Source organism: Somniosus microcephalus, chromosome 6, assembly GCF_052327205.1.
Source record: "Somniosus microcephalus isolate GS21.2 chromosome 6, FLI_Smic_1.0, whole genome shotgun sequence".
Classification (NCBI taxonomy): Eukaryota; Metazoa; Chordata; class Chondrichthyes; order Squaliformes; family Somniosidae; genus Somniosus; species Somniosus microcephalus.
The window spans coordinates 41063248-41078031 of NC_140992.1; positions in this window are offsets into that span (position 1 = coordinate 41063248).

Genomic DNA, 14784 nt, shown 5'->3' on the forward strand with positions numbered 1-14784 from the left:
TGCCTCAAGCCTGAAAGAACAAGGTCCTGCAACCGACAAATGCTGTCTGATTAAATCTCTTCTTTCCTGATTGACCTGCAGCTGAAAGTAAGCAATCCGACATGGTTCACGCCAGGTTTCATCAGCGGGGTTCCCACCAGGCGTGTTTCACGTGGGAAAAGGCTGAAAATAGCAAGGGCCCCTTAAAATGGCATTAAAGATGCCAATTATTGGTGATTTGGCTCCCGACGACCAGTCCCGCCAGCTGCGGGTGGGACTGATTTGGGTCGGATTGAAATGCCGGGGTAAAAGTCGGACGGGGCGGGGAATCAGGCGGGGGGGGGGAGTCGCGACCCCCTATTTTTGCGATTTCCCCCCCCCCCCACGCCTGAAACCCCGCCTGATGGCTCCAGGAAAATCAACCCCGTTGTGTCCTCCGCACAACTTGCTTTCCCACCTATCTTTGTATCGTCAGCAAATTTGGCTACAATACATTTGGTCCCTTTATCCAAGTCATTAATATAGATTGTAAATAGTTGAGGCCCCAACGCTGATCCCTGTGGCATCCAGCTAGTTACAGTTTGCCAACCTGAAATTGACCCATTTATCCCGACTCTCGGATTTCTGTTAGCTAGCCAATCCTCTATCTGTGCTAATATGTAACCTCCAACACCATGGGCTCTTATCTTGTGCAGTAACCTTTTATGTGGTACCTTATCGAAAGCCTTTTGGAAATCCAAATACATTACATCTACTGGTTCCCCTTTATCCACCCTGCTTGTTACATTCTCAGAGAACTCTATTAAATTTGTCAAAAATGATTTCCCTTTCATATAACCACGCTGACTCTGCTTGATTGTATTTGATTTTCTAAATGTACTGTTACTACTTCCTTAATAATGGTTTCCAGCTTATTCCCAATGACAGATGTTAGGCTAACTGGTCTATATTTTCCTGCTTTCTGTCTCCCTCCTTTCTTGAATATAAGTGTTACATTTGCGATTTTCCAATCTGCTGGGACCTTTCCAGAGTCTAGGGAAATTTGGAAGTTTACAACCAATGCATCCACTATCTCTGCAGCCACTTCTTTTAAGACCCGAGAATGCAAGCCATCTGATCCAGGGGACTTGTCAGCCTTTAGTCCCATTAGTTTGCCTAGTAGTTTTTCTCTAGTGATAGTGATATTTTAAGTTATTCCCTCCCTTTTGCCCCTTGATTTTCCACTATTATTGGAATGTTTTTAGAGTCTTCTACTGTGAAGACAGGTACAAAATATTTGTTCAAAGTCTCTGCCATTTCCTTGTTTCCCATTATTAATTCCCCAGCCTCCTCCTCTAAGGGGCCAATGTTTACTTTAGCTACTCTCTTCCTTTTTGTATACTTGTGGAAGCACTTACTATCTGTTTTTATATTTCTTGCTGGTTTACTCTCAATCTATTTTCTCCCTTTTTTTAGTCATCGTTTGCAAATTTCTAAAAATTTCACAATCATCTGACCTACCACTAATCTTCGCAACATTGTATACCTTTTCTTTCAATTTGATACCCTCCTTAACCTCCTTAGTAAGCCACAGATGGTTCATCCTTCTTGTAGAGTCTATGGGGGAAAAATTCAGCTGGTTTGCACCTCCCGTTAGCGCCTTAAGAGTGCGCTAATGGGGCGCAATGCAACTAGCGCCCGGGCGCAGCGATATCTGCGCCTCTCGCGAAATTGACCGGACATTTTGCGGCGGCGCTATACAATACCACCTGATCTCCTGCACACGTAGATCTTGACGTCATTCGAGAGTGCAACGCCCTTGTGACACCCCAGGATGGAAATTGAGTGGCGCCCCCCCTCCTTTCTGCCTGGTGCAACCGGCGACAGGTAGACTGGAATGCTTCCCAGTCGCTGTGGGGCTGGGGGGGGCGTTATTTAAAGGGGGCCTCTTCCTGGCTTTTGTGTGGTAGCCATTTTTGCACCACTCGTTCTGAGAGAGAGAGAGATTTTCAGAGAGAGAAAGAGAGACTTCTGCATTGAGTCAACGCTGTCTGAGGTAGTTTTGGCTTCTGACCATAACTTTGCAGGTACTTTGGTTTTCGACCTTCATAACTTTGATTGCCTAGATACTATGGGGGCTGCAATGGATGGGGACGTCGTCCTTCTCCATCACATTCGGAGGGCACAGAGACGCAGCGAGAGAGTGGCAATCATGGCCAGATGGAGGAGGGCCAACAGGCCACTGTACAGGAGACCTTACCCTCCCAGGGTTTTTCGCCAACACTTCTACATTAATATGTCTGAGGAGCAGTGTTTGCGAAGGCTGCGCTTCAGCAAGGAGGTGGTCACTGAGCTCTGCCACCTGCTTCAGCCAGATCTGCAGCCTCAACTGAGGAGCAGGACGTCTCTGTCGGTGGCAGTGAAGATAACAGTGGCTCTCAACTTTTATGCCACCGGCTCATTTCAATCAGCTACTGCGGACATCGCCAATATCTCCCAGTTCGTGGTGCATTGTTGCATCCGTCAGGTCACAAATGCCCTCTTTAAAAGGAGACGAGAGTACATCTCTTTCCCCATGACCCCAGACAAGCAGCAACAACACGCAATGGGCTTTGCGATGATAGCGGGCTTCCCCATGGTGCAGGGCGCCATTGACTGCACGCATGTGGCTTTGCGTGCGCTGCAAGAGAATGCCGAGGGTTTCCACAACCGAAAGGGCTTCCATTCCTTAAACGTTCAGTTGGTCTGTGACCAGACAGCTGATACTCACTGTCAATACCCACTTTCCTGGCAGCAGCCACGATGCCTTCATCTTGCGCCAGACCTCTGTGGCAAACCTTTTCCAGGCACCCCATCACCCAGGTGGTTGGCTTCTCGGGGACAAGGGATATCCTCTGTGCACCTGGCTGATGATACCGCTCCGTATGCCCAACACCCCTGCTGAGCTGCGATACAACGCGAGCCATCAAGCTACCAGGAACATTGTTGAGCACACAATCGGCGTGCTCAAGCAACGGTTCCGCTGTCTGGACCATTCTGGAGGAGCCCTTCAGTACTCATCTGAGCGAGTCTCCCACTTCGTTGTTGTGTGCTGCATGCTGCATAACCTTGCAATCTTCAGGACCCAGCCAATGCCACCAGACATTGGAGCACCACCAGAGGAGGAGGAGGAGGAAGAGGAGGAGGAAGATCATCAGCAGCACCAAGGTGGGAGGGAGGCACACAATGTACAAAGTGGAAGGGCCGTCCGTCAAAGGCTCATAACAAGTCGCTTCTAGGCCCCTTCTGAGGAAATGGCTTCTGCCATTCAAACAACCTGAATGAAACCATCCCGCAACCCCTAAGCCGGTCAAGGCAACAATGATTGCAAAGACCAAACATGTACATTTTGAATACAGAAACGTATTTATTTTACAAACTCTGTGGGGTCAATTTTGTCGAACCTGTCGGGAAGAAGGCGGGACTTCCCCTTTCAGGTTTTTGACCTGCCTACTTCGACGTCCGGCCAATCCGCGCAATTTTCCCTTGATTGACCTTGTTGAGCCCGCCCAGCGGGCTCAGCAGGCCAATTAAGGGCCACCCGGCAACAGGTGACGTCACAGACTGCAATTTCATCTGTCAAGATTTCTTGGCAGATGAAATATCAGTGTCTCACAGCTGTTTGAAGCTGTGAAACACTGACAGTCTGATTTCTAAGATGAGTCCTTCTGCGCAGACTCATTTAGAAATCTCAGCAGCACTCAAAGCTGAAGGCTGTCACTTTTGACAGATCGCAGCCATTCAACTTTAAGCGGCGGCTGTGTGATGCGCTCCCGACGGCTACAGGAAGAAAGGCTGTGAAGGTAAGTACAGGTAAGTAAGAGTTCTTTACACACTTTAGACACACCAAACACACTTACCTTTACACTAATGCACCCATCACTCACCTTGAGCGCCGACATCGCGACCCCTCCAACTCCTTCAACCCGACGGCCCGCCGCTCCAACCTGGCGTGGTTTGAAGCCGTCGGGAAACCCACACGAAACCCCTCAAAATGGGGATTAGGCTAAAAACTGCCTGTTAACAGGCAGTTAATTGGCACTAATCCCTTCCCGCCTGGTTTCGGCGGGTCCCAGTGCAGGGCAAGTACCCGCTGCCCCTGAAACTTACGTGAGGCGGGGTTTTGGGCGGGATGGTGGCGGGACCCGCAAAGTCGGGATATTCCCCCCCAACACGCCTGAAACCCCGCCTGACGGCTCCCCGAAAATCTAGCCCACTGTATGTCTCATTTCCGCAGGACAAACTAATAGAAAGAAACACAAAAAAAAGAGTCATTAACCTAACTGGCTCTCACAACCTGGAGACAAAGTCCAAAGCAATTAAAAAAAATGTTGACCATGAACCTCGGCCTTTAATAAAACAAGGAACAACATTTTGTCACACCTACTTTTTTCCCATTGAGGGTGATCTGCTTCCCTGGCAAAATTCCCCCCTTCCCACCCTGCAGCTCCTCCGTAATGGGACCCCAGTGGCTGCAGCAAGGCTGGTGGAAGGCTGCTGATTGTCACAACCTGAGACTGCAGATGCCCTTGAAGGACGGCCTCGACCAGCTCTGAGCCTGGAGGGGCCGGCAGCAGACTGCACCAACTCTGCATGGGCTGCAGCAGTCTGTCCTACAGGCGGTGGCAAGTGCAGTGGAGAAGTGACAGTGGTGGCAGCAGGAATGCTGTCATCTTGAGAGAGGACAGCACCTCCCTGCTTGGCCGACACACTGGCACTCCCACGGGGCAGCACTTCAGTATCCGGCGCAATCTGCTTGAGCACAGATTGCTGGCCTGCTGCGGCGGGGTGAGAGCCCCGGGGAAAAGTGTTCGAACCAGCGAGGATGGCAGCAGTCAGTGATCGCATGGCCTCAATCTGAGTCTGCATGAGCGCAGTCAGAGATGGGGTCATGGCAGCCAGTGACTGAATTGCAGCACTAAACATTTGCGTGGCATCGGCCTGTGCTACAGCGAAGTGCTCCACACTCCTTGACAGTGAGTCAATGGATTCGGGCACCCTTGCCACTGCAGCCATGAGCTCAGTGTGCCTGTACTCCGCCTGGGCGCTCATTTCAGCGAGGACCCGCTCCTCCTCTGCGTCCAGTGCAGCAGGACTCGATGGCATATTCTCCCTCCGGGGAGAAGGCCCCCGAGCTTCCCTACCCCCATCGCGTTGCTGCAGCCCGCTGGGTCCTGGAGCTTCACCCTCATCAGACCATTCCACCCTGCTCCCCTCCAGGGAAGGCATGTTCCCAGTGTGGGCATGGGCTTCCTCGGAAGAGGGTGGTGCTGATGCTCCAGCTTCCTCTTCCTCCTCGCCTTCAGCTTCACTCCCACTGGGAGCTTGAGGGCCCGTCTCCTCGCCTGGTGAATCACCATCTGAAAGCAGGGAGGTACAAGAGTGGCTTTAGCGTGAGGACAGGGTGGCAGCAAGGGAGGCATGAGTGCAGCGATTTAGTGATTTGGATTGTGAAATAAAGAATAGATTTGCCTTTCTAATCTAGGCTTTATTAACTTAAAAATCCGGTAGCACATCTTCAACACCCAGTCCCAACTAAGGGTTGGAAAGAACTGAATTTAAGATGGCCACCACAAATCACATGACATCAACTACCAATGAGATTACAGCATATATCCCAAGGCAGGAAACAAACAACCAATCACAATACTTCTTACTAAACACAAAGAATAATCACCACATTCACCCCTCCTTTTAAAATATACTCCAACCTAAATAACCTTTACAATTTATAATTAATTATTTACAACTAAAACTATGCAGACAAAATAAAACTATTCAACATGACACAATACTAAGTGAGCAACAACAAATAGTAACATTGCACATAAGTATTAAGTATCTCTCAACTAAAACAATATAATATATTTCAACAATTTTAAAACATTACTATCAATTTAAAAGTCCATTTTCAATCGGTCGACCGGATATCTTGTTCGTGTCGACCTTCTTAACCTTGGTGAAATTCCTTGCCCTCCCACACCAAGAGACACAGAAGTATCTTCTGCAGGAAGGCTATGCATATCCCGATTTTCAACGGTTTCCGGATTAGAAATCCCATCAGGAGGTAAACTGGGACGGTCATGAACATCCATCGAGGGCTGACTAATAGAAGTATAATTATCTGCAGTCGGATTGGAAATATTCGTAGTATCTGTAACAGCATCCACATTATCTGAATCATGACTATTGTTAATATCCTCAGAAGAGGGCTGGCCACCACAAGGAGCCAAGTCTTTAATTGAAACGGTACTTTCTTTCCCATCTTGGAATCGAATATGAGCATATTGGGAATTTGCCTCCAACAGCTCCACCTCCTCCACTAAAGGATCATATTTTGACAATCTAACATGGCGTCGAAGCAGCACAGGTCCCTGCATAGTAAGCCATGAAGGTACCGAATATCCCGTAGTAGATCTCCGTGGATAGTTAAAGAGCCTTTCATGGGGGGTCACGTTAGTAGCCGTTGAAAGCAATGATCTAATGGAATGCAGGGCATCAGGCAGTACCATTTCCCACTGTGTATTCTTAAGGAATGTCAAAGCCAACATAACTGCCTTCCAGATCACCCCATTGTATCGTTCGCACTGTCCATTATCCTGGGGATTATACGGGGTAGTTCTGCTAGTAGAAATTCCCCGACTCTGAAGGTATTCCTTCTACTGGGAAGACATAAAAGAACTTCCCTGATCTGAATGGATATACGCAGGCATCCCAAAGATGACAAAAAGTTGAGTCAGACATTTGATAACTGTAGCAGCTGATACATCTGCGCAAGGAAAAGCAAAAGGGAACCTTGAAAACTCATCCACAACAGTAAATATATATCGGTTTTGAGTAGTTGAAGGAAGAGGCCCCTTAAAATCAACACTCAAACATTCAAAAGGAGAAGTAGCCTTTATAAGATGAGCTCGTTGAGGCTTAAAGAAATTCGGTTTACACCGAGCACAGATAGAACATGATGAAGTCATCCGCTTGACGTCTTCAACTGAAAAGGGCAAATTCTTACTGCATACGAAGTGTATCATCCTCGTAACCCCAGGATGGCATAAGGCATTGTGAAGATTAATAAGCGTATCTCTCTGAATCACAGAACAATAAGCCCTCGACAGCGCATCAGCAGCAACATTATCCTTCCCCGGACGATAAACTGTATCAAAATGGTAACATGCCAACTCAATCCTCCACCTCATTATTTTATCATTCTTAATCTTTCCAAAATGTTTGACATCAAACATAAAGGACACAGACTTTTGATCAGTTACCAACGTAAAATGTCGCCCCGATAAATAATGTCTCCATTTACGCAGTGCTTCTACTATTGCATACGCCTCTTTCTCTATTGAAGAATGCCTTTTTTCACTATTGTTCAAGGTACGTGAGAAAAAGGCCACAGGTCTTCCATTTTGGTTCAGAGTAGCCCCAATTGCAAAATCAAAAGCGTCCGTCTCAATCACAAAAGGAACCTGCTGATCAATAGAATGCACAACTGCTCCAAGGATATCCTTTTTAAAATTATCAAAACACGTCCTGGCCTCCCATGATAGAGGATATGTCATAACCCGAATAAGAGGCCGGATCTTGTGTGAAAAATTTGCAATCCAATTAGAATAGTAAGAAAACAGTCCAACAACTCGTTGCAAAGCCTTAGAATTAGTGGGACAAGGTAAATCAATCAATGGTCGCAGACGTTCTGGGTCTGGTTTAATCTTGTTTCCCGAGATAATGTACCCCAGTAGATTTACCTCAGTGGTCGAAAAGGTACACTTCTCTTTATTGAAAGTTAAACCAACTTTTTCCGCAGCTTGAAGGAATCTTTCCAAATTAGAATCATGCTCCACCCTTGATTTGTCACACACCGTGATGTCATCTAAATATGAAAAGGTGTCAGAGAGAGAGTTATCACTTATAAAAGCATCCATTGCCCGTTGAAAACAAGCAACACCATTAGTAACACCAAATGGTATTCGGCAAAACTGATACAGCTTTCCACCAGCCTCAAAGGCCGTATATGGTTGATCCTTCTTAACAATAGGAATCTGATGATAAGCACTCTTTAGGTCAATAGTGCTAAAAACCTTATACTGAGATACTTTATTGATAAGCTCATCAATCTTAGGCAAAGGGTACACATCTAATTGAGTATACCTATTAATAGTTTGGGAATAGTCTATCACCATTCATTTCTTATGTCTCTCGTTAGTCGTGACAACTACCTGTGCCCGCCAAGGCGAACAACTAAGTTCAATGATTCCTTCCAATAAGAGACGTTGAACTTCAGAATTAATAAATTCTCTATCCTGACTGCTATACTTTCTTGACTTGGTAGCAATTGGCTTACAATCCGGCATCAAATTGGAAAAAAGTGATAATGGAGAAATGGATAAAGAGGTTAATCCACAAATAGATAAAGGTGGCTTAGTCCCTCCAAATGAAAGACTGAGACTCTCGTGTAACTGAAGCACATCATGACCAATCAAAATATCCGCACAGAGATTAGGCAAAACAGATAGGCGTATATCAGTATACGTATTACCTAGAAGAATCAATTTCACAAGGCAACAACCAGCTACTTGTGAAGTGAGAGTCGTCTGAGCCATACACACCTGATAGGAAACAGGCAAAATTTTCAAATGCTTCTCCTTTGCAAACTGAAGACTTATAAAACTCTCGGTACTGCCCGTATCTATAAGGGCCTTCACTTCCAACCCATTAACTTGGGCCGTAACTATAGCTTTGTTTAGGCCATGAGCAAATGCAGCAGAAATTGATGCAATAAACGCCCTATCTAAAGGCTGAATAGTCACAGAGGAGGTAATTGAACCTGATGATTTATACACACGTGCGTAATGACCTCTCTTGCCGCATTTACTACACACAGCCTCCCGAGCAGGACACTTCAGACGAGGGTGCCGGACGTTCCCACAAAAATAACACTTCTGAATCCTAGAGGCAACAGCCGCTGAAGTAGAAACTGTTTCAGAATCTAATAAACCACTCCTATTAAGTCCACATAATTCCTTTTCATCCGGAACTGCCGAAACCACAGTCACAGGCCGATTAAAAAGAGCATAAGAATCCGAACTTCTCTGAGTCACATCCAATGTAGAAGCTTGCTCAAAAGCACTCTTAAGATCCAAAGTCTTATTTTCTAACAACCGCTGACGAATTGATCTAGACAGTAATCCATTAATAAAAGCATCCCGTACCGATTCTTCCTTATATTCTTCAGCCGTCACGGCCTTATAATTACAGTTAACACTAAGGCACCGAAGTGCTTGTAAATAAGTATCCAAAGATTCTCCCACCTGCTGCCTACGGGCAGATAGAAGGTGACGTGCAAATACCTCATTCTTTGGTTTAACAAAAATCTTTTCCAATGTAGAAATAGCCATTTCGTAAGTTTTACAGTCCAAAATATACTTATACACATCCGGAGCAATGTAGTTGATCAGCATATTCAGCTTATTTAGAGACTCTTGATCCAACACGCCCAAAAAGTTTTTAAATGTACAATACCAATGTTTCCATTAATCATCCACTCCTGCAGAATTAGGGTCAGCATTGAATCATTCTGGTTGAAGATATCGCTCCATTCTGACATAAAGTTAATAAATTGAAATAAAGAATAGATTTGCCTTTCTAATCTAGGCTTTATTAACTTAAAAATCCGGTAGCACATCTTCAACACCCAGTCCCAACTAAAGGCTGGAAAGAACTGAATTTAAGATGGCCACCACAAATTACATGACATCAACTACCAATGAGATTACAGCATATATCACAAGGCAGGAAACAAACAACCAATCACAATACTTCTTACTAAACATAAAGAATAATCTCCACAGACTGAAACTGTCAAAGGCTGCTGTTGTGAGGAACAAGTGGAAGGAGAGAGGACAAAAAGGTGATGACCTTACCATTGCTGTCCAGAACAGGGTCGGCATCTCCAGTGGTGAGGGGACCAATCACCCGGCTTGCCACAATCCTGTGGACGCGCTCCTCAAGATCGCTGAGGGGTTGCAGCTGAGGCCGCCCTCCACCTGCAGCTGAGGCCGCCCTCCACCTGCTGCTGGCTCCTATTATGAAACAGCTTGGCTTGCAAGAAAAAGGATGGCGTCTGAGTAAATATACAGCCATGGTCTTGCCTGAAATGCCTCCCATTGTTGAATAGCCCTTACTGTATGCAGCCATGGTCTTGCCTGAAATGCCTCCCATAGTTGAATAGCCCTTACTGTATGCAGCCATGGTCTTGCCTGAAATGCCTTCCATAGTTGAATAGGCCTTACTGTATGCAGCAATGGTCTTGCCTGAAATGCCTCCCATAGTTGATTAGCCCTTACTGTGTGCAGTGTGGAATGTGCATGTGTGTTTGATGAAAGGGCCATAGGTGTTGGATGAGTGTTGGGCATTGGGGCTTTTAAGACCTTCTAGCCATAAAGTGAGGTTGAGATGGAGGGATGGAGAGGTTTTGAAAAAAAGGCACTCACCCTGATGACCCGAGTGAGGTCGTTGAACTTTATCCTACATTGCAGATGGGTCCTAGGCACCATGCTGCTTGAGGTGACTCTCTGAGCCACCTCCCTCCACACTCTTCTATACTCGCATGGCAAAGGCCTCCTGCCATTCTGGGTACAGAATGGATCTTCTGCGCTCCACCGCGGCAACCAGAGCCTCCAAGGCCCGCTCGCAGAAGCGCTGTGCTCGCTCCATAGCCCTCTCCATAGTGTATGGCTGCTAGATTTAGCCACAGGTCTGCCCAGGCCGAGATTCAAGGCTCCAATGAGCAGGATGTGGCTGCAGAGCAAGATCGACCATCCCTTTTAAGAACTGACCGGCACCAGTGAGTCTGTGTTCAATCGCTAATTGGCAGCACCTGTGCTGCGCCCGCCCTCTGAGGTAGCGCCTCGCACCTCGGCCTTAGCGCCTTAAGAGAGGTGTGTAGTGCCTGATTTAACGCTCCAATCACCTCCAGTGGCGATAAAAGTCAAGTTTGCCGTCGGAGGCGATAATTAGCGCCAGGTGCTAAACTTTGCGCACGGCCGCTATGATGCCCCAAACAGGGCTATACCGAATTTCTCCCCCTATCTTTCTCAGTGGAATATATCTTTGTTGAGAGTTATGAAATATCTTCTTAAAAGTCTGCCACTGTTTATCTACCATCTTGCCTTTTAATCTATTTTCCCAGTCCACTTCAGCCAATTCTTTCTTCATACCTTTGTAATTGCCTTTATTTAAGTTTAAGACACTAGTTTCAGACCCAAGTTTCTCACCTTCAAACTGAATGTTAAATTCTATCATGTTATGATTGCTCTTCCCTATGTAACATCTGAGAAACATAATATTGCAATATCCAACCATGACATCTTTCTATACTGATGTTGTTAAATGTTGTCACTCCATCTGTGATTATCAGGCAACAAAGTATAACAGTTTTTTTATTTTGGCATTGGGAGTGAGACTTTGACACAGTGGTAGCATTCCCGCCTCTGGACCACAAGGTGCAAGGTTCAAACACCCACTCCAGACAGTCCTGGCGAGTGGAGACGGAGCCCTGACTTCGAACTCTATGTTGATATCCAGTGGGATACTCGCGTCCGGTGGGTGTGGGTGGCTCCCATCATCGTATGGGTTGTGGGAGCCCAGAAAACCCATCCGCTGCATTAGAATAACCACCCTATCAGCTGGTATAAAGAAGGTTATGGCCATGGAAGCAGCGTTAATGCGGCCAGTCAAACTGTTAATCAATCTGCAAACCCTTCCACTACTTTACACTGTTCCCCAAAGCAAACAGCAAGACAACACGAAAAGAAGAAGAATTCTGTCATGCGTTTCAGTCTTTTTAGCAGCATTAGTACGAAATATCTGTTGAAGAGAAGGTCTGATCCTTACTACTTCCTGTTGTGGGACTGACAGCGGTTGTTGAGATTGTTGTGGTTTGGGTTCTCAATGGTTGGGTGCTGCTCTCTGTAGTTGTTGGTACTTTTGTCCCATATTCAATGACTCAGCCTCCACCGCTCTCTGGGGTAGAGAATTCCAAAGATTCATGACCCTCTGAGAGAAGAAATTCCTCCTCATCTCTGTCTTGAATGGGCGACTCCTTAATCTGAATCTATGCCCCCTAATTCTAGATTCCCCCACGAGGGGAAACATCCTTTAAGCATCTACCCTTTCAAGCCCCGTCAGAATTGTATATCTTTCAATAAGATCACCTCTCATTTTTGCTAAACTCCAATGAGTTTTGGCCCAACTTGCTCAGCCTTTCCTCATTAGACATTCATCCTAGGAATTAACCTAGTGAACTTTATTTGAACTGCCTCCAATGCAAAAATCCCTCCTTAAACAAGAAGTCCAAAAATGTGTGCAGTACCCTAAGTGTGGTCTCAGCAATGCCCTGTACAGTTGTAGCAAGACTTCCCCATTTTTATATTCCATCCCCCTTGCAATAAAGGCCAATGTTCCATTTGCCTTCCTAATTACTGGCTGTACCTGCATGCTAACCTTTTGTGTTTGATGTGTGAGAACACCCAGATCCTCCTGTATCACAGCATTCTGTAGTCTCTCTCCATTTAATTAATATTTTGCTTTTCCATTCTTCCTACCAAAGTGGATAACCTCACACTTTCCCACATTATACTCCATCTGTATCTCTTTGCAGACTCGTTGTATGCTCCTCACAACTTGCTTTCCCACCTATCTTTGTATCATTAGCAAATTCGTCTACAATACACTTGATCCCTTCATCCAAGTCATTATTATAGATTGTAAATAGTTGAGCTCCAGCGTTGATCCCTGTGGCACCCCTCGAGTTACAGTTTGCAAACCTGAAAATGACCCATTTATCCCGACTCTCAGTTTTCTGTTAGCTTGCCAATCCTCTACCTGTGCTAATATGTTACCTCCAACACCATGAGCTCTTATCTTGTGCAGTAACCTTTTATGTGGTACCTTATCGAAAGCCTTTTGCAAATCCAAATACATTACATCTACTGGTTCCACTTTATCCACCCTGCTCAATGCATTCTCAGAGAACTCTATTAAATTTGTCAAACATGATTTCCCTTTCATAAAACCATGCTGACTCTGCTTGATTGTACTTGATTTTCTAAATGTCCTGCTATCACTTCCTTAATAATGGATTCCAGCTTATTCCCAATGACAGATGTTAGGCTAACTGGCATATAGTTTCCTGCTTTCTGTCTCCATCCTTTCTTGAATATCGGCGTCACATTTGCGATTTTCCACCTGCTGGGACCTTTCCAGAGTCTAGGGAAATTTGGAAGATTACAACCAATGCATCCACTATCTCTGCAGCCACTTCTTTTGAGACCCTAGGATGCAGGCCATCAGATCCAGGGGAACTGTCAGCCTTTAGTCCCTTTAATTTGCCTAGTACTTTTTCTCTAGCGATAGTGATTGTTTTAAGTTTCTCCCTCCCTTTTGCCTCTTGATTTTCCACTATTATTGCAATGCTTTTAGTGTCTTCTACCGTGAAGACAGATACAAAATATTTGTTCAAAGTTTCTGCCATTTCCTTGTTTCCCATTATTAATTCCCCAGTCTCAGGCTCTAAGGGACCAACGTTTACTTTAACTACTCCGTTCCCTTTTGTACACTTGTAGAAGCTCTAACTATCTGTTTTTATATTTCTTGCTAGTTTACTCTGATAATCTAATTTCTCCCTCTATTTTTTTAGTCATCCTTTGCAAGTTACTAAACATTTCACAATCATCTGGTCTACCACTAAACTTTGCAAAATTGTTTGCTTTTTCTTTCAATTTGATACCCTCCTTAACATCCTTAGTAAGCCATGGATGGTTCATCCTTCTTACAGAGTCTATCTTTCTCGCTGGAATATAACTTGTTTGAGAGTTATGAAATAACTCATTAAAAGTCTGCCACTGCTTATCTACCATCTTGCCTTTTAATCTATTTTCCCAGTCCACTTTAGCTAACTCTTTCTTCATACCCTTGTAATTGCCTTTATTTAAGTTTAAGACACTAGTTTCAGACCCAAGTTTCTCACCTTCAAACTGAATGTTAAATTCTATCATGTTATGATTGCTCTTCCCCACGTAACTGCTAAGAAATATAATATAGCAATATCCAACCATGACATCATTCTATACTGATGTTGTTAAATGTTGTCACTCCAGCTGCGATTATAAGGGAACACATTATAACAGGTTTTTCATTGTGGCATTCGGAGTGAGCCTTTGGCACAGGGGCAGCATTCCTGCCTCTGGACCACAAGGTGAAGGGTTCAAACAGCCACTCCAGACAGTCCTGGCATGTGGAGTCGGAGCTCGGACTTTGAATTGTTGTTGGTACTGTTGTCCCTGAGGTGGGTGAAGAGGTCTGTGATGTAGTTGTTGATGGTACGGAGGAAGAAGAGGTTTCTGTTGCTGTTGCAGTGCTTGATGTAGCTGCTTGAACACAACAGTAAAATCAGTGTGGAATACTATAATCAGTGCATTATGGACTGTGCTGCCTTTTCTGACTCAGTGGAAGTTTTGTACGTGAGATCAATTCTACATATTATCATATAGGCAGGTACAACAATAATTTCCTCACACAGTAATGATGCAGACTCAGCCTCATCAAATATGTGCATGGGTATATACCAAAAAACAGATGTTTCTTTTCATTATCTGATACAAAAAAAATTATTCTGCTATTGCTTTCTTTCCAGAACATGCAGTGTAAAATGCCGAATGAAGAAAATTTTTCTTGCTTACTACTTGCTGTTGTTGTTGGACTGATCCCTGTTGTTGAGGTTGTTGTTAA